The sequence below is a fragment of the Pezoporus wallicus genome, unplaced genomic scaffold, assembly GCF_028554395.1.
Source record: "Pezoporus wallicus isolate ANWC-B61680 ecotype Strahan unplaced genomic scaffold, APGP_CSIRO_Pwel_v1 contig_6783, whole genome shotgun sequence".
Taxonomy (NCBI): Eukaryota; Metazoa; Chordata; class Aves; order Psittaciformes; family Psittacidae; genus Pezoporus; species Pezoporus wallicus.
The window spans coordinates 1,099,530-1,124,342 of NW_026637555.1; the positions used below are offsets into that span (position 1 = coordinate 1,099,530).

The 24,813-nt window shown below is 41.3% G+C and overlaps 1 long non-coding RNA gene across 2 annotated transcripts in view; it reads right to left on the bottom strand.

Moving 5' to 3' along the window:
- Positions 1 to 24,813, bottom strand: part of LOC130597632 (uncharacterized) — a 225,708-nt gene that overhangs the window by 86,130 nt on the left and 114,765 nt on the right. The window contains exons 2-3 of one of the 2 annotated variants that reach the window (XR_008971823.1): positions 21,785 to 21,878; positions 13,006 to 13,218 (exon numbers count right to left, since the gene is read on the bottom strand). This is a non-coding gene — a long non-coding RNA (uncharacterized LOC130597632). The remainder of the gene's footprint in view (positions 1 to 13,005; positions 13,219 to 21,784; positions 21,879 to 24,813) is intronic. The other variant, XR_008971824.1, reaches the window with a different exon arrangement.

Here is a 24,813-nt window from a genome sequence, read left to right on the forward strand (position 1 = left end):
TGAGTTTCCCACCCCCACACAAAGGCCACGTCTGTGTAAAATGAATTGTTTCAACAGCAATCATGGATTTGGAAGTATGAGAATTAGGTCCTAGGCATGTTACTTGAAGGGTTCTCAGTTTCATCACTGTCTACTGCACAGAATCATAGAATACTTAGGGTTGGAAAGGACCTTAAGATTATCTAGTTCCATCATCTATTCCTACATCATCAACCTGCTTCTCTTTCTCCCATTCCCAGGTATTGAGACCACATTGGCCAAGGCTGACAATGGAAGGACATGTTCCCTATACATCCACCATGCAGTGTCTCAAGTGATGTCTCGTGCAATAAATATTTGCTCCAGGACCTCAAACATTCCCTGTGGAACAGAGAGGAGATATATACAAGACAGAAACACTTTGTTCTGTTCTCCTGGTCCAGAAAAAGCGAGAAACTGTAATTGCAATGGTTTTTATCCAAGATGGTGCTATCTTGTTCTTTCTTGAAACTAGAGATCCCTGCAAATCTGTAGCGAGATATTCAGAACCAGTGTGGATACCTGCAGGAAAGTATACAGAGAAATCTAAATGCTCTTACTTGCCTTGTGAAAGTAAGAGAGAAACTGCGGTTGTGTTGTGTGTCATCCCCCCACCTCTCAATCTTATACTTCTCTGAAGCAGGAGAAATAGTCTCATCCAGGTTTAGATTATTTTCTTTCAGTGTACCAAATGCTTACAAAAGAATCAGTAACTATCTCTTGGGAAGTTCACCAGACAGTTAAATATACTATGTAGTTTCTACCTATGGGGCAGAAGACCACACCACATTTCATTTTGAATAATCCTGCCATTAAAATGGCAATTCCTTTTACAGAATAGTGATAGAGACTGTTTGCCAATGAGACACCCTCTAGCAGATGGCCTCTCAAAGTCACCTACAGGACACAGCAGATGAGTGTACTCTGGGGTTTTGTATCTGAGAAAGGTACTGTCAACACCAAAAAGGAAAGCCCACAAGTCAACAGAAAATTCGGTTTCTCACTGTTGGCAGCTCTTTGGACTCTGCAAACACAAATACTCACTGCAGGAAAGAAGTGCATGAAAGAAAGGTACTGTGGGCTGCTTGGAGTTGTTGCTTCCATGCCACCTACTATACTAACTCTTAAAAATAGGACTGCATTACAGTAATCCTTACACGTTTCCTTTACATAGTGGTGGTTAACACTGGCACCATAATGTCCACCCCTCTTTCACAGCATTCTGTTTTAAATTATAGCCACTTGATGTTAATCTTCAGCCCTAGTAATTTCTGAATAATTTCAGTGTTTTATAGAAGGTGCAGCAGGAATGTTCCTCTTGGGGTGAATCAATATCTGCTTATGCCAAGAAAGAATTTTACAGTAGAGAGTTACTCTTTCTTTTTTCTTTTCTGCCTCATAGGGAGTCATTTATTCTGTGGGTGATTCTAATATTAAGTGTACATGCATGTGGTAGGTGGGTGGCAAAGACAGTTATTGATTATTATATGGACATATCTGCCAGAGCTCAGACTAATGTAATTAGAAATCCATTGCAATGAATTTTGAACTATGCACATAGCTTAATAGCAATCTCTGGAATAGTTCTTTATAATGAGTGTAACAGAATAGATAACCATGGGGAATAAAGATCTCCGCTACAGAGGGCAGGGTTGTAGAATAACTGGTAGCAGAGCAACTCAGTGTAGTTTGGTTGCTCTTTATAACATGTAAGTACTGCTTATTTATTCAGACAAAAGACCTGCAAAACTTTGTAGGGAGTTAGATACATATCATCCAAAATCTGCTCGAGGAATGTCCAGAAAGATTAAAACTGTGACAGTTCTATTTGACTCAAGAGGAATTAATATCTACTGAACTTAGAAGAAAGGACTTCAGTGCGCTGTATGTTAAAATAGCTTTCCGACATTATAGCTCTGGGCTACATCTTATTAGAGTCCCTGGTTTGTTACCAGATTCTGAGCCTGTCTGTCTCCTCTGCTACTGGGAAATATTTAAAAATTGTATTGCTGCAATAGCAGAATTAGAGAGATGCCATCAGAAAGCTCAGGAAGGAATTGTTTTGCCATTCCTACACTACACCAGTATATTTTCCTACATGCTCTTTAGATCCATACCAATTTCAAACACTGAGGTGAAAATAGCATGTACTGAATTGTATGAATGATAAATCCCCTTGGACAGCAGCTTGGATTTTAGCAGCTCTGTGCATCTTCCATTGGAGGGCAAAAATGAGAATAAACTGTCTGTTCCTAAAGAATAGAACTGCTCTTCATGAAACAGATCCCTTCTGCAGAAATTTCTCTTCTACAGAAATTCTTTTCTACAGCCTGAAAGTTGTTAAATCTTCTGGGAATCACAAATCAACTCCAAGTTCTACTACTTTTGCCAGATGTTCAGGGTGCTCAGCATCTTGCAAGGTTTTTACCTTGAATCTCACTAGAATAGAGCATCTAATTTAAGCAAACCAAAATTAATTGACTCTGTTGCAGTCTGGAGCAGAGACCATCTCATGAGAGAGAATCAAACCTCCAAAAGAATAGCTCTGAATGCAGAAACTGGATATCCTCAGGACACATTGGCATGACCAAACCAGAATACAAGAGCAAGATTTGCAAAGTAAAATGCTTCAAATACTAGTAAATGTACAGGTACTTGCAGTAACCACAAACCTCATATTTGACATTCTAATTAACTCTGAATAGGAATCTGAGCAACTGCCTTGAAATTGCTGATGAAAAGCTTGACAAAATCTGACTACAATAAGATTTCTGCTGGATGAAAGTCTAGAAAGCATGAAAGTGAGTTCTACAATATCCAGGTGAACCTCTCTAGGTAGAAGTCTAAAGTGGGGCACCTGCTCTGCTCAGTCTACTTTCCAGATTTTTGGCATTCATATTTTAAAGCAGTAAATTCTACTGTCTGTCACTTGTAAATTGGATACTATCACCCACCACAAAATGTCACTATGCAGCAATAAGAACTGGTCAATCTTTTTGCATCCAGAGTATCTTTGGATGAAAAATTGCTTTTCCACACTGTTTTTTGGGGAAACCTGTCCATTGAATTTCCATTTAAAAACAAATAGGGAAATGAAAGTGGCAAATGTTTCTATTTTCCACAATAGAGAATGTAATTGGAAAAAAAATAAAAAACCCAACCAAATAAAAAAAAGAAAACCTGTATTTTAATAGCAAATAAATAAATAGGTGTTTATAGCTTCACTGAAGGAATGTTGTCTTGAAATCTGTGCAGAAAAAAAACAAAACATAACTAATTCACTTGTTTGTGAGATGCTCTGAAATCCATGGAGCCAGAGTCGTATCCTGATAGCCTTCTTCCCACTCTGTGTCACACAGAAGGCCCTGAGCATGAGCAAGGCCAGGAGTATCTAGCAGAAAATTACAAATGGCTACATGTGCAATTTTAATTACTGAACTAGTGACCTGATAATGCAGGATTCAGGAAACACCAGCTGGTAAAACTCTGTACAGCAAAATGAGACTAAGGAACTGGAAAATCACTACCAGCACAGTGTCTTTTTGTGGCATCCAAGCTAAAGAAATCTATGTACTTTAAAATGAAATCTAAGAGTGAATGTTTAAATAAAAAGGACGATATAAACATCTTTGTTAGCAGTATGTCTGTAGCAGGAAATATTATTTTATTACTACACTAAGCATAATTGCATTAGTAACAGCGTAAGAAATATCTTCAAAGCAGTTAAAAACAATAATGAGTTAAGGGTGATCAAACTCTTCACAGAAAAGAAAAGTGAGTCTGAAAAGACCAGAGCTCTGTGTCAACACTAATACGGAGTCATAGAATAATAGAATCATTTAGGTTGGAAAAGACCTTTAAGATCATTGAGCCCATCCGTTAACCCAGCACTGCCAAATCCATCACAAAACTGTGCCCCCAGGCACCACATCTACATGTCTTTTAAATACCTCCAGGGATGGGGACTGCACCGCTTCCCTGGGCAGCCTGCTCCAGTTTCCTAGTCTTTCATTTTTACACTCAAATACTGTTATTTCTGAGTAGATAAATTTTAAATGTGAGTGTGATGTATTAAACATAAAAGTGGTAAACCTAAAAGTGGAGTTTAAATTATTAAAATCACTTCTATTAGCTTCAAGCACCATGGCTCCATTTAAGCAGATGAATTAAGCTCATGCTTAAGTACATTTCTGTTGAGTTAAGCTGTTTAGCAAATGCTTTCCCTGCAGGCCTACTGCAGCCAAAAGCATGTAAGCATATGTAAAATTCCGGATATACATAACTGCATGGTTTTAATAGAGGTGCAACACTGATTTTGAGATTAATCTTGGACCCAGGATTCTGCTTCATCTGAACAAATGAGTGCCTTCATTGCTATGGTTTGGTTCTGCCCTTATCACACAGTAAAAAGAAAGAAAAAAAATACTTTAAAATTCTTTCTAAGTATTTATGGAAAGGTAAATTCCAGGAATGATTAATGAGGTGGTACCAGAGGCAAGCAGACTCCAAAGCAGAGGAGGAAAAAAAAACCCACAAGCACTAGATCATTCCATCCTCTGTCAGTGCATAATAAATACTGTGGTCTTCCAGCCTGTAATTCACCAGATTCAATATTAGGTCATTTAAGAATCCCTGTGTGACACAAATAGAAAAACAAGTTAGCAGCAGAACTATAATGATGAATGTTACCTGTAGGAGACCCACATCCCTGTTCAGCTCCTTGGAAGCCCATGACAGCAGATTTTTTATTTCTGTTTTTTCTTTTCAGTCTACAATTGACACAGTGTTCCTGAAGACTTGAAATGAGCTTGTCAGGGGGAATGAATATCACTTATGAGGAGGTTTCACTGCCAGTGGGCATTAAAACAGCAGCAATACTGTCCTGCAGAAATGAATGAAATTAGTAGCTCCCTTTGTAATGGTGCAGGGCAATATATAGAAATAAACAGGAAAGCAAGCAGCTAAATGATCATTTATAGCAGCGCAAAGACTGCTGTAGCCCCAACATCTGAATATTTATTAGTTGTTCTCATACTGTCGAATACTAGAACCCAAATTACAATGTGCTTCAATGCCCAACAGAGGATAGGTAGGCTGAATTAAACAAACACCAGGCTGGTTGTTCCCTTTCAGCTGCAACACGTATTTCAGTACATGTGCAGTGATGATACTATTAGGAATTGGAATAGTTGTCGAGTCATACGACTAATTAGTAGCTTTATGACTGATAAGTGAAAGAAAATGTTATATAACTTACTGAATTGCTTTATATAATCCCACAACCCCAACGGCTGTTTGCAGGAAGAGCAGCAATAGGCCTAACCACAATGATGAGAAAATCCCCTCTAATTTTAATAATAAGAAGGAAGATTTTCATAAATGGTAGTAAAAGATCCCCACATTTTTAGCAGAATGATGTAGATATACAAAAGTCTGTTTTGTCCTAAGAATTACTTATAAGAGCTGGTAATACGACCACAGTCAAATGAGGAAATACTTTCATGGGTCCCTAGAGTCTCGATGATGTAAAATTTCCATGTGAATCCTTTATTTGCAATATTTCCTGGTGGGCCCCTAATTAATTCTTTCTAGAACCAGAATGTAAGAGAAATAATTTGAGCAATAAACAATTACCTTTACAAAATAAAAGGGAATTTCAGAATCTTAACTTTACAGACAACATCCAGGACAGCTAATACCCGCTATTTCACTGCTCAGGACAGTGGGACTGAAATAGTTCCAAAGGAAACCTCAAAAAGTATCAGTCCCTGAAACCTGAGGTGTCTGATCTCAAGACAATATCACAAATGTCCTGTCTTTTGGCATTTGAGCAATTAGGGCTGTTGGAGTCTGGGAGGAAGAGAGACCTTTCTCTGGAGAGGGTGGCCCTGAGATTGAGCCATTAGTATGTTTATATCTTCTCCGCCAGAGCTTTCTCCAGACACAGTGGGCTCAGGGGAGCTTTTCCCACTGATGTTGCAGGGCTTTGGGCTGTGAATTTACTCAGCATCTGCTCTCTGGCAGACAGAACAGTCTTTGGGCAAAAGTTCAGGCAAGTTCCTACATGATTGAATTGCATCCAGCTCTTAAAAAAGCTTTTAAAAAAGCTTTTAAAAGAGAGAAAAGCAAATGGCCAAATCTAGAGAATGAAAGCTACTAAATAGCTGGATGAAATCACGGGGCAAACAGACATTTTCTTTCATGGAAGTAGTGGTATGGCTTTGCAGACACGAACATCCTTCTTTGCTGAAGACAATGAACAAAGAGTCACCAAGATCCAGCAACACCAAGCGCTTACACAGACTTTCAGGTCAGCCACCCTCTAGCAACCACTCCACACAGTCTTAAACCAAACTGTGTGCTTGGGCACAGAATAATAATGCAATAATTGGAACTGCAGCAACTGCAATGTTACTGTTCAACAGAGGAGCAGCTTCTAATAGTGTTCTGTAACTCAGTGGGGTGAAACGTCTGGTTTACGACTGCAGGAAAAACATGTGGAGTAGCAGAAGGCTACACTGCATGAAGGCAAACCATTCTCTGAGGTGCTGTGTGGGCTCACCTCATATTGCTTGCTGTCACTGCAACCAGTTCATTGTTGAGCTGGATATGTAGCAACTTTCTAATGCCGCTGTGTTTTCTTTGATTTGGACTTGAGCAATTACCTCAAGTTTAAAGCAGATTGCTGTTCATGAAAGGTCATCTTCTCTAAGTACAGCATCTCAATGTCTTTAAAGAGACTTGAGATGTATAGGACCAAGAAGAATTGAATAGAAACAGCCACCAACATAAAAGCCAAAAACCGGGAGGATGTAAGAGCATCTGGGCATGGAGAAAACAATAACATCAAATGGAAAGACAGTTTATGCTGGGTGTCCCTGAACCTTAAATAGGAATCCCCCTGGAGGGTTAAGGAGAGAGCTTGGAAGGATTTTATCAACAGATCTAACCCCCATATTCCTCTCAGTTAAACTTCCCTGTAGGAAAGACTTTGTTCTCATGAGAGCATCCAGAAATGAACTCAGTAAAGAAGGGCTGGATTTCAAAGATCCTCAACTGCAAACAGTCTCGGCACATTTGTATTACTGGGTGATACAAATGAGCCACAGAAAACTTGGCCTTGACCTCCCCAGTAACAATTCAGTACCCTGTGTGGCCTGGACAAAAGAAAGGAAAGGTTTTATAGGCCATGACACTTCTACAGACTCCTAAAAGCTTCTCAATATTGAAGAGTTTTAAGTTTCTTTGCCTTGATGAGACAACACAATGCATACAATTATTAACACTGTAATTACTAGTACTACTGTCTATTGTAAGTAGGTATTACGCATACTCATAGGCAGCATAAGGAACATGAATGTTCTTTGACTTAACATTCTTCCCCTTTCTGCTCTGAAAACTTTTTTCATAGATCGTATCAGACAGTTATCCATTCCACTTGATGTCATTTATGAAGGTGGAGGAGGCCCTGATTCCAAGTTAAGTTTGAGCTTGTTTTTCCAGGGAAGCCCCACATTCCCAGAAGCAGGCCTGCTTTGTCTTACAATCTTTACCTTGCATTATAAAATAAATGGCAGGATGACGGAGAGCTGCCTTTCTAGGTCAAACAATTGTAGAGAAGTCAGGGAGAGGCTGGAGGGGAAATGCCTGTTCAACCAAAAAAGTACACTAATGATTTCTAAAATGTCTTAATTGCTTCAGCACAATCTCCAGTATCCCTTTCATCCCTCACACAGGACAAATAACTCAGTCTAATATTTCAGAATTAGCAACTTGCTGAAGTAACCAGACTATAATCTTCCTAGTCATGGGTTAGGATTTTTGAGGTCTCATCAGCACACCACAGCTTCTTTCTTTAAGTGTTTTGTGTAACTGCAGGCTTATCTTCAAAGAGCAGATGTATGAACTATCATTTTTGATTAAAGCCATCCAGTTGGAACAAATAAAAAAAAAATCATCTGTTCACTGCAGTTAGAATCATCTATTTTAAATGCATTTCCATATTCCCTTAGCTGTCCAACCCTTTTTTTCCCTACTTTCCCTTCTTTTTGCAGCTTGGAGTCCTGCCACATTTATATTTTGTACTAACTACTCAGGGTCCTAATTAGCAGAAATGGGAAGTCAGCAGGGTACCAGCCAGCAAGGGAGGGGTTTTTCTTCATTGGGAAGATGTGCAGCATGTGGCATGGATCAAAATCTTTGTATCCCATGCAGAGAACAGCGTGATGTGAATTGCAGAGCAAGGTAAATGGGAGAATCTGGGTATCTTGGAAATCTGTGAATTGACAAAAGGTACCAATTCATGTATTTTAGCTACAGGCAAAATGAAGGGGGTTTTGCCAGCAGTAAGGCAAATTAATCCAAAATTTAGTATTTGAGCATGTGACATATTCAGAACTACTCTGCAGCCCACAGCTGCTCTGCACAACCCAGTCCCATTGACATCTAGGGCTAGATAAAAACAAGAGATTTGGATGCCACAACAGGTATCACAGAGTCTCACTTTAGCTGCCTGGCCCCCACAAGAACTCCAGAATTTTCCAGAACATGGAGCTTGCCTTCAGAACACAGGGGGAGCTAAATGTCTCAGCTAAGGTCCAAAATTACCAAGAAGGGAGCTCATTTGGCAGTAGTGTTAGTCACCAGCAAATGACAAGGAGAGATGTATCTTCTTTACAGAGTGTGCAATAGGGGACACTTCTGGTCCTTCATCAGGTTATACTGGGATATTTTCACAGGACTAGAAGCATGTGGATTACTATGATGGAGCTGTGTCCAACAAGAGTCAGAGATGACAGAGATGAGTGAGATTCAAAGGCAGAAGGAAAAAACCCAAACAAAACAACAAAACCAAAAAACATCAGAAAATTATAGAGACCTAGAGCCAAGCCATGGCGAGCCATGCCTAAGAAAAAGCTAGGAGAGGACCAAAGAATGTACAAAGAACAGAGAAATAGTTCTCCATTTCCTGATTCAAACCTTTGTGCTCATTTTCAGCACATTGATTTTTGCAGCCCACACCTACCAACTGCACAAGCAGCAGTGGGTTGTAGATGGCAAAGCTGTTGATTTGCATGTGTCCAGGCATTCCCTGTGTTATTCACTGCTTAACCCTGGCATTTGTAAAAATATAGACAGGAAAGAAAATCTAGAGAAAATCACCTGCCCTTCATGGGTAGAATCTTGCTAATGCAGTGCTCTATGTGTTACTGACTAGTCTGTCTGTCCCTCTCTGAACAGAAATATAGCAGTAACAAAAGATGAAACCAGGAAAGTAAGAACTTGAAAGAACATGTGGGTTGCAAGGTCAGATTGATCTGAGGAATGATCTGTCTTTTCTTCTCGCCTTTGAAATATATATCTACTGAAGCTGTGATTCCTTTCAACAGACACTCAGAATAGCAAGGAGGATTTCAGTTCTGCAGTGGGCAGGAAATCCTCTCGAGAGCAGACATAATTTTAGATACACATTGAACTGCAATGGACAATGCCAAGGACAGGTGCGTTTTTCATGTTTTTTAATACATATAAATAGATCTATAAATTTGCTTTTTTGTAACTAGTCTGATGGTTCAAAGTCTGTTCTGCTACCAGAATTTGATTTATTTCTGTCTTCTGCTAGTTTGTTATTCTTCACATCTGCATAGAACATAACACTCTTACAATCTTCATTCTTAAAGAGGCAGCATGCTGTTTGGGCAGAGAAAATAAACCAGCTGCTCAGACCCTGCCCAGCTCCTGAAGGTTGCTCAGAAGGCTGCTGCTTCCTCCTGTTGAGGTTTAAGGCCAGAAGGGACACAGTGAGTCTGACTGCATTGCACAAGCCACAGCATTTCACCAAGTGCTTTCTGCAGCACGGAAGGCTTAAGCTGTGCTTTCAGTAGAGCTTCTGGTCTTGCAGTAATTTCCAGAGAGAGGTTATGGCAGTGGATAATTGCCTTCATTGTATATGTGTAGATGCTGATTTTCACAGCTGGGCATGGACAGTGAAGAGCTGTTTTTTCAATAGTTTAAGTGAAAGCTATTTGTCAAAACACCCAGACTCAGTGCAAAACTGAGTGGCTTTTACCGCTGGTCAGACTGATGGCTTTGGTGCAATTTGCTTGTACACTGTCAAAGGGAAATACGATCCTTGGAATTACAAGTATGGTCCTTTGAAGTTACAAATGTGGAGCTGTCAATGACATTCCAAAGGAATGTTGAGCACTGCTCACTAATGAAACATGAGCTATGGTAATGGTTGGTAATGATAATTCTTATTATGCTAACTGTACATCCAGTATTAAAATCTTATCTAAGCACTGGAAGGCACTAAAAGGTGTCAGACTTCTAGGGGTTGAGGTTTTATCTGTGGTGAAGTCTGGTTTTACTGTAGATGCAAGAGGAAAAGAAAGAGAAGACAGGATAGACAGGATTCTGCTGACAATAAACAGTAAAAATGGAGAAATTTTTTTGCTTTCCCTTTTGAACAGTTTTGGGTCTGCTTTAAATTCTCTCACTCTCACTTTTCTCTTTTTTGCTGTTTAACTTCAGAGTTTATGAAGTGACAGAGGTTTCCTTGGTCTTTTGCCATCACAAAAATATTGGATCTGTTTTGAAATGTACAGAGTGGTATAGAAAAGAGAAAGGAATAACAAAATACCCCACACTCGCTCTTCCTTTCTGTTTAGGGACAAAAACCAGTGAGAAGACAGAAGTAAAAATTCAAATCAGAAAAAAATATCAAAACCTCGAGATTACAAAATTTGAAGAAAACCTTAAAAATTAAAGAATTAAAGAGGAGACTTCACAGTTTTGAAGACAAGGCCCTTTTTCCAGTTTCATTTGAAAAGCTGCCACAAGTACTATTCCATCTTTGATTCAGGAGGACACAACACCAGGAGGCAGGAGTTCACACTCTGTTCCAGTTACAGAGTGCAGAAGAGGGGAGAATCAGTCATGTGGGTCACAACTATGAAAGGAACAAATTAATGAATCTTCAGAAGCCACAAGGTTTTAATTAAAAATTCCAAATTAAATTAAAGCCAAGATTTATCTACCTGAAACACAGACAATACTACTCAGTAGCAAGGATTTATTTGACCCAGTTGTACTAGGTTTGCCTCATTCACTTCTCTCTGGTGTTGTGCTAGCAAGATATTGTTATCCCCATCAAGTTACACATGATGAGTGTGGTGATGCAACACTCCTTTATATCTGCTGTATGTACATTCGGTACCACCAACCATGTTGGGCTGCAAAAATAATAATATAGGTACCTAAAAAGAACAGATTCTGTGGTCCCTTTATTACTATCTTCACAGTGACTCTGGAACAGAGTAAAAAGAGTGGGTTATAAAGATTTCTCTAATTAGAGGCATGAATATTCTGATCAGTTCAGAGCTGTTAGGCAGTTGTTTTTATCTGCTTAGTGGAATGCAGTTCACAGTACTGAATAATCTCAGCCACCCTCCCTGTTTCTGAGCACTTTGTAGGAGGTTAGATACTATTAGGCTGTCATTACTCTGCATTACAGCAAAGCTGAAATCTCTTGTGAGTTTCTTCATGGAAAAGTTAGTCTGTGGCAGGAGAAACATCTTTGGCAGTGTAGGATTATGCCATGAATGACTGAAGAGCTACACAGAGTGAAGAAAGACAAGGCCAAATAAAGAGAGCTTGCAAACTGCACTCTCCTCTGAGTTATGGACTTGAGTATTAAAGCTGGCCACTAGAGAAGCGTTGCGGGCAGTGACAATAACGGCAATGCTCCAGGACTCCTGCAAGGCCAACCATGGGCCAGATGGAACTTCTCAGAGGAAGTAAAATATTTGCCTCAGTGCAATAGGTGTGGCTTTGACCAGATGGTGGGTTAGAAGAATCTGCTACAGATCAGCAACTCCAGCGTACACTGGCTCTCTTGGAATAATTCCCCCAAGATGCCTGTTTCTTCCACAGGTGCTTTACTCTGGAAGAGACTTCCCAGTGCTGTTCCTGAGCAAGCAGAGTTAGTTCAGTTCATGTCCCACAGTAGGCAAACTGCATAGCTGATCTCACCCAAGGGCCTTTGTCTGCTTCCCCAAGGTATGAGTAATTTTTATCAGCATTGATGTACTTGATGTACTTTAATCTTGCAGCAGGGAGACAGGACCCTTCACTGTTATTTGCAATGGAATGTCAAGGGCTATGGGACAAGGTGGCCAAAGTAACGGCTGACTCTGGAAGTTATTGTTCTCCTTATCCATTGTGTGGGTAACTATTGTACTTACTGTTGTACCAAAAGGTTAGAACTAGAATTATCTGTATATTTTAACTGTGTACCTTAAGGAGCTATCTAATTAGCCCAACACAAAGTTAGCACATTAACTACACTTCTGCAGACTGAGAGTATTTATTACTGAGAGAACTCCTACCAGAAACCCTGGAATTTTTACAATACATTTTTGTCCATACTTTTTGGAGCAATAATAATGTAATACCACACTCCCTCCCCAAATAGCTGCAGGGTCCCTTTTAATGAATAGGAACAAACAAACTATCCAGCTAAGCCCAGAAACATGACCCCTATCAAAAGCAGAATCAAACAATACCCTGAAACAATCTACATATACAAAGAACAAACTTTTCTTGTTCTTCCAAAGATCAACTCAGCAGGTATTTGGCATTCAAAAAATCCTACAACAACAGAAATGATCTGTGTGGAAAAGGTTTTCTTTAGCATTATTGTTGCAATTATTTGGAAAAGGGGGGGGCGGGAGGGAAGGAAAAGGTTTAGAAAACAATTCTGGAATATTAAACTCGGCAGCATTGTGTGCAGCCAGTGCTCCTGTGCTCTCATTCACTGACAGTTTATAAAGCCTGATGTTTTTAATGTAGAAATTTTTTCAGATCTCCTGGCCATCCACTACCAGCTCCTGTCATCATTTACTGCGCAGTCAACAGTGGCATTTTCCATTTCTCAACAAAACAGTATCTGATGACCCCAGCACTGTACCAGTGGAAGAAACTCACCCTGAGCTCAAAAGGAAAGGACACAGCCATACATAAACGGTGGGCCCAGGGGGAGACACTGAGATGCTTAGTTGCCCCACACTGAGTACCATTGGTTTGTCATCCTTCTATCAAGACCAGACAGTGAAATAACTTGGAAAATCCCTCCACCTCCCTTGGGGTCAGGCAGGACCTTTCCACTGGTCCACTGTGGGAGTTTCATGGGAATGAAGACTGGAAAGAAAACAGAGCACTTGGCAACAAGGTGTTCAAGTGATGCTCTCCTTCATCCCCCACTGCCTCACAGACTGCCAGGGTCCAAGTGGCACAGCCCTGCACCACTCCAGCCATCAGATTGCCACATTATCCCAGGGCAGCTGGGGAGAGGCAGCTCGCCATGCTTTGCTTAAATACAACACTTCCATCAAAGCTTGTGAAAGCAAGCAGTCCCTCTGGGCTGCCCTTCTCTCCAAGTAAAACTGAAATTACCTCTTTATAGACTCCGAGTGCCCTTTGGCAGGGATTGTCTCACCTAAGTGTGCAGCACAGAGTGCTCTGATCTTCTTTAGGATACCAATGTACCACTACAAGTCAAGAAATGCCGCATGTGCATGACAGAATTTATAGATCCCAGTGCTGATTTAGTGGTTATGACCTTTAGGGTTTATTAGCACATTGAGCTCTGAGTACTGGCTACTGCTCTGGGAAAGTCACTTCCCTTTCTAGTCACCTATATTTTTAGCTCATATTCAGAAGCATTAAAACTAGTGGAAGCAGAGGCCAACCCATCAAAGCTCTATGTTAGGAGACTGGAAGAGTACAAAGAAATCAGCACTGAACCTTGAAAGTAATACAGATTGTTTGCGCAGGCTACCCAAGATGGTGTCTCCTAAGTGCTCCTGGTGCAAAGTGTGACGTTCCTTAGACAGTATTATGGGATGAGATGGGAAGGCAATAAAAATATTAAATAACCTGCTAATCCCTCTCAGAGCTGAAGTTTTAAAGCAAAATGCAGTCTCCACATCAGTAGTTTCAACAGAAGGATTTGGATTTGCTCTTTTATTTTTTTATTTTCACTAGGAGACCTGAAAGGACACTGCTTATCTTAGCTCAGATCCAAATGACCCCAGCACTTCCTCTGAGTGACCCTTTCTCTGTACATGGGTAGCATTACAGCAGTCTGTCATGAAGCAACTGCTACCATTCCATTCACCGCTTTGATCCATCAGAGCTTGGGGGTTTTAATTCTGTTGCGAAGCCTGTATTGCTCATGGGTGCTCCAGAAAGAGAATGAGTAATAGGGTGAATGTGTGTTGGCTTGAGTTGGGTGGCTTAGTCTATAGAGGAATTACTGATTTGAAACGAGTCCAAATATGAGTCATCCTGCAGAAGTGTTACATGGAGATTCTTATTTGCAATCTTGCAAAGTGCTGAAGGCCCTGGAGTGTTGCAAATAGAACTGGAGCACGTTCAGTGTGCAGCGTTCTGACGAGGAACCGCTTGGGGTTTGTACAGATGCTGAGGGCACCCGACCCCTGCCTCAGCAGCCGGGAACACGGCCGGGCCGCAGGCGGCGGGCAGGGGAGCACAGCCGCCTCCTGCCAGCGCGGCCCACAGCAGCGAGCCGGCAATCACCGCAGGGGCTGGCGGCGCGGAGCTGCGGGACTGCCACAGAGGTCTGGTGCAAGGTCAGCCTTAGTCTACAGCGGTAACTGAAGAGTGGTAATAAGAGGTAATCACTTAAGATGAGTGATTTTATTGTTCACCGCCTGCCTTTGTGTCAAGGAAACCGCTCAGCCACTGGTCACACACACACCGCCTGCTACAGCCCTGCCTGAGGACCAGAAGCATCCTCTGCTTTTGGAGCTAACACGGCAGAGCAAGCTGGTGGCGGCCATGTGCTGACAGGGGTTGGGACACCAAGCTGAACAGGGCAATACAAGATTTTACATGGGCCAGACTAGGTAATCCATCAGTCACACAGATAATGGTCCTGATCTGATCTACAGCCACCAACCAGGGAAACAGAGGGGGCTTAAAACTATTTTACATCACATTTGAACTCAGCTTTGCCTTCTCTGCGTTTCAGCAGCCTGGGCTGCGTTTCTTGGCGTTGTGACTCTGAGGCATACTGTCCAAACCCTCCATCTGAGCACTTGCTGTGGGGAGGAGAAGGGAGCAGCATGCATTTGTCTGGCTTGAGGCTGATTATTGAAACACAGAGGCCTGCAGTTCCTGAAGACTCAAGGGGAGAGAGTAAATAATTTTTCCTGGCAGATTTTCTTTCCCTTCTGAGCCTCCTAATCATTTCTCTGCCTTGGCTGCTGTTAGACTCAAATGGATTAGGCTGTGGGAAAGAGTAGCTACAGCAAAGAAATGCGCATGAGGGATCTTGCTTTGATATCTGCAGGTAATGCATTTTCTGATTATTGCTGCAGTACTGCATAGGCTGATGTTCCTTTACAGACAGCTGCAAAGACTGCTCTGGATGTTGGAAACACTCAGCATCTGCTTCAGTTCTGGAAGGACAGAGGGTTTTTTCTTTTTTTCTTAGTTACCAGAGCAGACTACTAAGCATACGTCTTTTTCCTACTAAAGTGAGGAGGTTTTGTGTTCCAGTGCCCAACTGTCCAGTGTGATTAGAACTGCCAAAAACAATAACCCAGGAAATTTCATTTTCCACAACATTTTAGCACTGGCTGACTCGGTGGAATCCCAGCAGTGAGCTGTGAGCAATGATATATGAAGTGAAAAATGTTTGCCCTCCCTCCCAAGCCTCTCTGCACACTGCATAGCCTTCCTGCTCACAATCCATGCTGAGCTCATGGGCTGTGCCGGCAGGCTGAGTTCCAAAGTAGATGCTGGCTGCATGTTTGCCAGGTGGGTTTGATACCACTGTGACCAGATAGATTGCAAATGACTATCTCAGAAGAAGTTCTCCCTATTGCCAGCCTTACTTTCAGATTAGAACTCCCCATGAGATAATACAAAAAGACTGGCTTGAGGCCCAGGGTTCAGGATAACTTGCCTTAAATTTGTGTTTGCTTAGTCCATGTTATAAATGAATAGCTTTGTATCTAGTCACAGCATATCATATTATGTAAAGCAACCCTGGAAAAGGCCTCAAATGCCATATTCCAAGGGAAGTAGATGGACTATAACGAAGTTTGTCTGGCAATTGGAAAGCTTGTGAGTAATGTGAAAGTACTTGGAACAGGGAATAGTGTGGCTTACTGTAGTACGGATATGTACTAAGTGGTCCTTCTGAAAGCTGTTCATGTGGAACAAATGAAGCAGTGCAGCAGGTAGGCAGGTAGAGTTTGTAATAAGCCATAGCAGGCTTCCTTCAATGGCTTTTACAGCTTTTCACTACTCAGATGCCATTTCTGCATTCAGAGGTTAGGATATAATGGGATGTGCAGATGCATAGATATTTTCCCTTCTTTTGCCTGACTGATTTGAAGAATAGGAACCACAGGCTCTGTGCCACAAACAGGAAAGGCAATTCTTCAAGCTTTCATGAGAAGTTGTTTAAATTATTAGTTTCAGCAGTAAAATGTTAGGTATATTTATTTTTACAGAAGAAAAAGTTGGGCATAAACTCTAACAACTATACAGACTCTGGAAAGGTTTTCAGGTTTTTTCCCCCTTTTTCTGGCATGGCAATAATATTTCCCAAGTATGCAGTGGGTTTATTTTTTACTCTTAAAATCACACAAAAAGGTCACCAATTAAACTATCCTCCCCATATGGAATTAAGCAGAAGTAGATCAGTAGTTAAAATAGAGATTCTCATGGGGGTCTTCTCTAGATCTTTATGTTTTATTACTTTAGCATTTGAAGTCTACTCTGAGTATCCAGTTTAGCTGAAAAGAAGTCACAGACCTAATGTTTTTTTCAAATTTGTCTGTGCTTTTTATTTTGCGTCTTTCAGGACACCACAATCCTGTTTATTCAAAGGTCACTGTGCTGAAAGCAATATCTGCAGATTACAAGAAATACCAAAGACAGTCACAGAGGGTAGAAAAATATGAGTCCCATAACCCTTCACCTCTATTCCTTTTTGGTCTGTCTATTGGTTTTACAGATGAAAACAAAGGAAATTCTATTGTCTTGAGTTTGCCTGTGCAAAATAAATCAGATTTAATTCTTGGTTCCCTCTTCCTCTCAAAAGAGCACACTAGATTCTGCAGCAGCAAAAAGGCTTTGGTTCTGTTAACCCTTCCATGGCTCATGCATGCTCAGCGACCTCAGTCTCCATAAAAATCCATAGAAGTCACGTAAAAATTTCCAATATTGACACATCTTACATGAAAGCCAGTTAGCACTGTAGGTCTTCCAATGGTAGACTAAAGAAGTAAACTTATACCCTCTCAAATGTTTTGATTAGACCATAACGCGAAATATGCTTTGAATATAAGAAAATCACTGGTCTATTAAAAAACTCTTCCAAGATATGTTCGTCAATTGCAACCACTAAACACTTGTGTACATGGCTGGAACAGGAAACCTGAGTCTCCAGACTCACAGCTTCTGCTGCTTGAGGCTATTCCCGGTAGCACCTAATGTCAAAATGACATGACTATACTAGGCCACACGAATTAGCCAACGTGGCCTCTTGCAGGCATCAATTCTGTTTTGGAGAAGTATTATCTATAGCATGATAATGACTCGATGACTGCTAGCAGCTGACATATTGCTGTGTAAAGAGGTACCACTGAAATCAAACAGGTCAACAGTACACAAGATGTCAGCATCAAGCTACCTTCGTCATGATTTGCCTCTGACTCTTGTAAGAGGTTTCAGGAATAGGGCAAATGCAGAGGTCATCCAACCATGGACTGGCTGTGAAGGTTCTTGATCTCCCTTGGGTTCACATGCCTCCCCATCATGTTGTATATACAGATACAGATATATACATGTTGAACATATATATGTGTATATATATGTATATTTGTAACATCTTTTCTGGGATTGTTCTCTTTTACAGTCTGCAGTGTTATGTAATGCTCTTGGATCAGATTCACACTGAAAATAAATGTCTCCTGTAAAGAAAGCTGTCTATCCCTTCAGAGAGAGTAGCGTGGATTTACAGACTGAGCACGCTAGTAAACTTTTTCCATTCGTTACACCAATGAAAATGTCTCAAGAGAAGCAGAGTTTAGGCAAGCAGTGAACTTGAAAAGCAGAGCACAGGAAGCTGACATGTGCAGCAAATTCAGCTTGCGGAAACTAGACATTAATATTTTAAGACTGGAATCTGGGGCCCACAGCTGATAATGTAGAATTCGATACTTTTGGTAACCTGCAAATTTCCAGTGGAAGCCAGAATCTCATATATGGAATTTAAGCAGAACATAAGCCATTTTACTGACAAGAAACATACCCATGTTGACCATAACCAGCATCAGTCTCCTGAGGTAACTTTTTTTTGGGTGTATCTGTTCACAATCTCCTCTGAGGCCTTCAGACAAATCAGAATGCCCTTTGAGCACTTGCCATCAGCAGCAGGCCTCCAGACAGGCTCACCCTGCTCAGAGTGATCACTGCAGAGGAAGGTGGCCCACTTTCTCTCTAACCAAGCGCTGATCTGAAACAGTTCTGTTCCAGACAGGCCTACAGAAAAATCCCCAGTGCAAACTGCTTTTTAACCCTTTGCAAAAGGAGAACAATACTGATTTTCCAGGAAAGCGTCTGTTTTCCTTAAACATTGTTGTTACTTCATCACAAAACAATCAAGGTCCAAAAAAAAGACTTATTTTGCACTGTCAATTTTCCAGCCAAAACAGTTAATAAAGTTTGGCAGGTTTTGACCTTGCAAGAAAAGTCTTGGTTTTCCATGTAAAGGAAACTTTTCCCAGGTGTTGTTAAATTCAACAGTTAAGCAGCAAATAAATTCAGCTGCAAAAGGGCGACTAGGGAAAATGTGAGCCTACTGCTGGCTGGGGCAGGGGACCTTCTGTGCGTCTGTCTTCAGTGGTAAGATTTGTCTTGAGGAATCCCAGGCTAATGGGAAAATCCCAAGCAAGGAAGACTTACCCTGGGTGGAGGAGGATTAGGTTAGGGAACATTTGAACAAACAGGGAACCCAATAACATGCACCAATGAAAGCTGAGGGAGCTGACTGATGTCCTTGCAAGGCTACTCACAATTATGTTTGAAAGGTGATGGCAATTTGGAGAGATTATTCAGGACTGGGTGAAATCAAAATCAAAATCTCAACCCAAGAGATCCTGGGAACTACAAGCCTCATCTTGATCCCTGAAAAATGATGGAGCAAATAATCCTGGAAACTATTTCCAAGCAGATGAAGGACAAGCAGGTGATTAGGGATAGCCAGCATAGATTTATGAAGTGGCAGTCATGCCTGACAAACCTAATAACCTTCTGTGATGAGGTGATGGGCTTGGTAAATGAGGGGAGAGCAGTGGATGTTGTTTATCTCAACTGTATTAAGGCTTTCAGTGCTGTCTCCAATAACATCCTCATGGGGAAACTGATGAAATACAGGAGATACATATAGATCTGTAGATAATAGATATATATGCACACACACACATACAGGAGCGAGAGAGATGAGAAGGTCATGAAGAGAAAGGACTCATGCTGTTTCGCAATACTAGTCCCACGCCTTTTTTAATGGCTCAAAGAGGATATGAAAATCTTGTAAAACACTTGCATGGGGCAAGTAAAATGTTGACGTAGCTGAACCAAAATTACCACTTGTTATTGTTTCCTTCATCATTGTTACCATCATAATAAAAGGAAGAGGATTAGGCAGGGAATCTAACATGGCAGCATGGACGGTCATGTAACATCCAGCATTTCAGATGACAAAGGCACATGCTGCTTCTCCAGACTGATGTTAGCCTGCAAGTGCATTATTCTCTTGCCTCTCTGCCTCCAAATAGTAAAAGGCTTCCTAATCTAGCTAGCACAGGGAAGAGGAAGATGCATGAGGATGAACCTGACTTCAAAAGAAGCTGATGTCTATCTACCTGAGTGGAGGAGCAGCAGGTTGAAAATAACAAATGGTTCAGGACTGAGTGGGCCTGAATCCTGGAATAAGTCCCAGGATCTTGCCAGGAATTAATACTGACAGCATTAGCTCCACAAGAAGATAGGGCATAGCCTCTCAAAAAGACATTACATTGCCTTTCAAATCCAGGGATCACCTTGCCTGGGCGCTGTGAAGAGAATGTAATTCTTGTTTGGGCTGCAGCTGCTGAAGGCATCATGCATAACATGTTGCTCCCTTGTATTCAGATGAAGGGAATCATTCTTCCCATTAGTATCTAGTGATTTTTGAGAAAAGAGTGAGAGCAGAGCTCTCTGCACCTTGGCAGCACAGCCACATTACTGGCTGCCACTTCACGGACCACCACGGTACAAAACTCCCCAGGATGCCCCAGGGTCAAGGACCTGCCTAACGGCCCACAACATACATTCTCTCTGGACCAAACTCTGAGGCCAGGCCACAAGAAGAGAATTGTACAGTAGTGTGCAAATACAGTTTGGGGTGGGCTAAGCACAGAGCTGCAAAGGCAAACAGATGCTAACACTTGCATTAACACTCCCCAGAGCACCCAGGCCTGCAGCTCCAGGGGATCTCCTCCCATGCTGCCCTTTGAAAGTGAGGCTTGTAACAGAAGAATTACAACAGTGTTTCAGCATTAAGAGTCATTAAAAATGAAAAAAGCCTGTCTACCTAATCACCAAAAATGCCAATTTGCAGAGCCTATTAAAGCTCTGTTTTAACGCAAACCTCTCCCATTTTCAGCTTGAGACTTACAAGAAGCTTTCTGCAGTTCTGTAATCCTGCCAAAACCCTGCCTTTCTTTCATTTGCTCTCTCCCTCCGCCTTTCTTCCTTTTCCCACCCACATATTATTTACTCAGAATACGACCTAATTACAGTTTGTGCTTATCTGAAGGACCTGCACTCCACTGCTGCAGCTAAGGGGGTAGGCTGAATTAGGATGCACAAAAGATCTTGCTAGAGAAAGAGGGAAAGAGTGATTGTTAGACTTGCTGGAGTCATAAGCAGAATCTATCAGGGCAAGGCAGTACCTCCTTGAGTCTTGGATCTAAACAGTTGTCATTGCAGGTCTGGAGTGTGGCTTATTGTTTTAGCCAAAGTCAGTTTCTCCTCTATTAAATACGGTTGTTTTTTTCCTGGCCTAATCCTACTCACGCTAAAGTAAGTGGTGATTTTGCTGGAAGCGATGCTGTGTCCTTTGTTGCTAACCATAATGACGGTGTTTGCTGTGCTTCAAGCCAAGATCCTAAAGAGACTCCAAGACATTTTTTTCCTCCCTGTAGTCTCACAGAACTAGTTTTACTTTTCTCTTTTTTTAAGACAATGTGAAAGAAACAAGCAAAGCACAGCATCAGAAAATGGATGAAGGAAAAAAAGTCCTGAATTTGAAAGAAATCTCTGTGAATCTCTGACAAGTATGAACAAAAGGGAGGAAATGGGAGGTTAAGAAGGACAGAGCATCTGCTCACATTGTGACTGCTGTCTCCTTCCAAAATGCAAGCTCTAGAAGGCCAGAGCTCCAGTTCTGACTGTGAATACCTTGGCTTGTATCTGATGCTCTTCCTGCACCCACTGCCTTCAGCTGGAATTTTGCCACTGACTTCCTTGGAAGTATCATCATGCATCAAAACCTGCATTGGTTTAGTCTTAACAATTAAGGATTGATAAAAATGATCCCTATTACCTCCTGGAGCAGGTGAACTGAGTAAAATATGAGTGCAATATACTGGCTAACATCTTTTCCAGCAGCTAAACGTCTTACGCCTTCACTTGGTAGTCAAGGCTTTCTGCTGTGGTAAGTCCTGGCCATCACCGAATCCTACAGCAGCTTGGTCAGCAGCTCTCAGGCATCCCTGCTAGGCAGGGAAATACCTTCATTTGCACAAGGACTCATTTGTCACAGGTCAAGCAGATACACACATGAATAACCAAGGAAGCATCTCCCATGTGCTGCATCTCCCCTCATACAGACCTCTGCACATCTGGGACAGGGTTATCATTACGTTTGAAATACTCCTCAGTGCTAGAATCCCAAATGCTTTTCACCTTATGGAGATTAAAGGAAATGTGAACTGCCCAGAGGAATTTCAATCTGGAGTCCTATGGTGCACCAGAAAGCTGACTGCAAAGAGCTGGAAAAAGTTAAAGAACAATTGGAGAGGATATAACTGAAATTCATCCCAACAGGAAAAAGGGCAACAGAGGCCAATGGGAATAAGTGAGGATGTGAAGATTAGCACCAGCAAAATGGAGAAGTCTTTCAAACAGAAACACTCTGGGAGGGAGGAAGACAGCTGAGAGCTGATCTAAAAACAAATCCAACAAAAAACAAACCAAGGCTGGAGCAAGTTAAAAGAATAGTTAGAAGAGGAAAAGAAATACAGACAAGCTAATAGCAGCCCTGCATTGTTCAAAAGCTCTCTTTTTTTGCTAGCAAAAGGTAAAAGAGAATGGTTTCTGCAAAAAATAGGGGAAGGGGTGAAAATTAGGAACCCCCAGGGGTGGGGAAGGGGTGAAAATTAGGAAAACCTGTATTTCCTTCAGAATCAAAGGGGACCCCTGTCAGCCTAAGTGGGAGTCACCTAAGGAGACCTCCAAAGACAGATCGCACCTTCACTTTGTTTCTGCCTTTACAAAGGAGGATTGATACACAGTGCTAATGCATTTCCCCTTGGAATGGCAGCAACACAGTTATAAAATGCACAGAACCACTGGCAGAGAGAAGAGACTGGGTTCACCATTAGCCCTAGTCTGTGAGCTCCAAATCCTCCTGCTTGACCATCAGAGCTGTTCCTGAAGATACGGGAAACATCTGCATGGTAGAGACAGTAGTTTACAGGGATATCCGCCTGGATGCAATTTGAGACATATTAAATGTTGTTTGTCAGGTTTAGTGTGACAGTCTAATCTATTATGTGAGTCAGTATAGCTTTACTGGTGAAAGATGACTTGGCTCTAGAAATCTTGGGAGCTTCCATCTACACAGCTGCCATGACAGAATGAGAGAAATGCAGTAGACAGGAAATAATAAGGACTCAATTCTGCCTTCACTTAATATTTATGCAGTTGAGCTAAAATCAGCAGGCTCACTTCTTTTGTCCTCATAAAATGTTTTTTTTTTTCCCCCAGCAGTCCTTCACTAGGCTTAAATGGAGTTACCTCTCATACCAATGGAAGTGAAAGGAGAATTTTGTTCACTGATCTGTTATGAACACGTAAACAAGAGAAGAATTTGGCTGGTGGCCTTTGTGTTACACTTTATTGGAAGGAGTCAGGTTGAAGAAAATAATTATGCTTTAGGGAGCTGAGCATTTCAGCACACAAATGTTGCCTAAGAAACTGAAATGAGCTGCACCCCAAAGCCTTTATGGCCAAAAGGAGCATCTCCCAGCTATCTTCTGTTAGTCACTCATAGCACTTGCACTGGTGCTTTAGAGGATCTTGAAGTCTGTGGGAAGTTTCCACTGCTATCATTATGGCTTGGATCCCTTCCAACAGACATCTCGTCTTTTACCTTTCCAGCTAGGTAAGCTCATGGAAAGATTTGCATTCCAGAGATTTCATAAAGTTACACCACAAATCCTGAGATTATCTAATCTGTTATCAGAGACTGTTGAGGGGGTTGCAATGGTTTAAATATGGATATCAAATGTAAGATGTTCATATTTGCTGACAACACTAAAACTGTGGATACAGTTAAGAATGAAGACAGGGAAGAACCACAGCAGATATTCTGATCTCTAAGGAGAATGAGAAAACAGAAAGTGCTGCTTTCCTGGGACAATGACCTAAACCAGAAAGTATAAAATTATTAAATTAACTGGCTATACAACATGATGGCCAAGAAAGGAAGATTTAAATGGCTATAGCACAAACATTTTTGAAACTGTCCTGTATATGGCAGTTATAAAATTAAGAAAGAAGAAGGATGCAATAAGAATGAGACTTTAAAGGAAACAAGGGAATCATATTGTTGCCATATACAAGGCTCTGTTACATTATTCTGGAGAATGCCTGAGCCAAATTCAGTTCTATTTCTTTGTCCCCAGAAGCTCTCAGTACATTTAACAACTGCAGAATTTGTTGTGTTGGTAATTTTGGCATCTTGGGTTTCTTTTTCAGAGAAGTTATTCCAGCTCTGCAGAAGATGCCACATGAAGTAAGACAATCCCATGAATGAGTACTATTTCTTGTAAGAAAACCATTGATTGTGTAGGTAAGAATGTCTGCAATGGATCAGAGGCAGAACTAATTCCAAAGTGATTTCTTGAAACAAAAAAACTATTGAGGAAACAAAAATCATATAGCAAGCTGCAGATGCTCACAAAGCTCTTGCTTCTGTTGGCTTGTGTGAGACTGAGTCCTGGAAAAGTGAAGAAGTCTGCAGTAACATAGAAATGCGAAACTCACAGCAAGTTTTGCTGAAGTTTCTATTAAATCTGTTAGTTTACAGCACAGCAGGAACAAACACAACAGCACTCCCAGGAGGGTCTGCAGTGCGCAGTGGCATGCAGCAGTGTAAATCACAGACAGCACTGCCAGAGACAGCTCAACCATGACCATGTCAGCTCCAGACTGCAAAACCTCAGGAGTTCCTGCCTGGCTTCTGCAAAGGTGTAACAAGCCAATATAGATAGTTTTTTTTAGTCTGTAATGAATAACCTGCATTTCATATTCATTACTTACAGGCATTCAAATTGCAACAAACCATTCTGATGACAATTACAAGCGCTTCTTTATTTACAGGAAAATGGGTACATAGAGCATGTAGATAAAAGCCCAGCTCTGAAC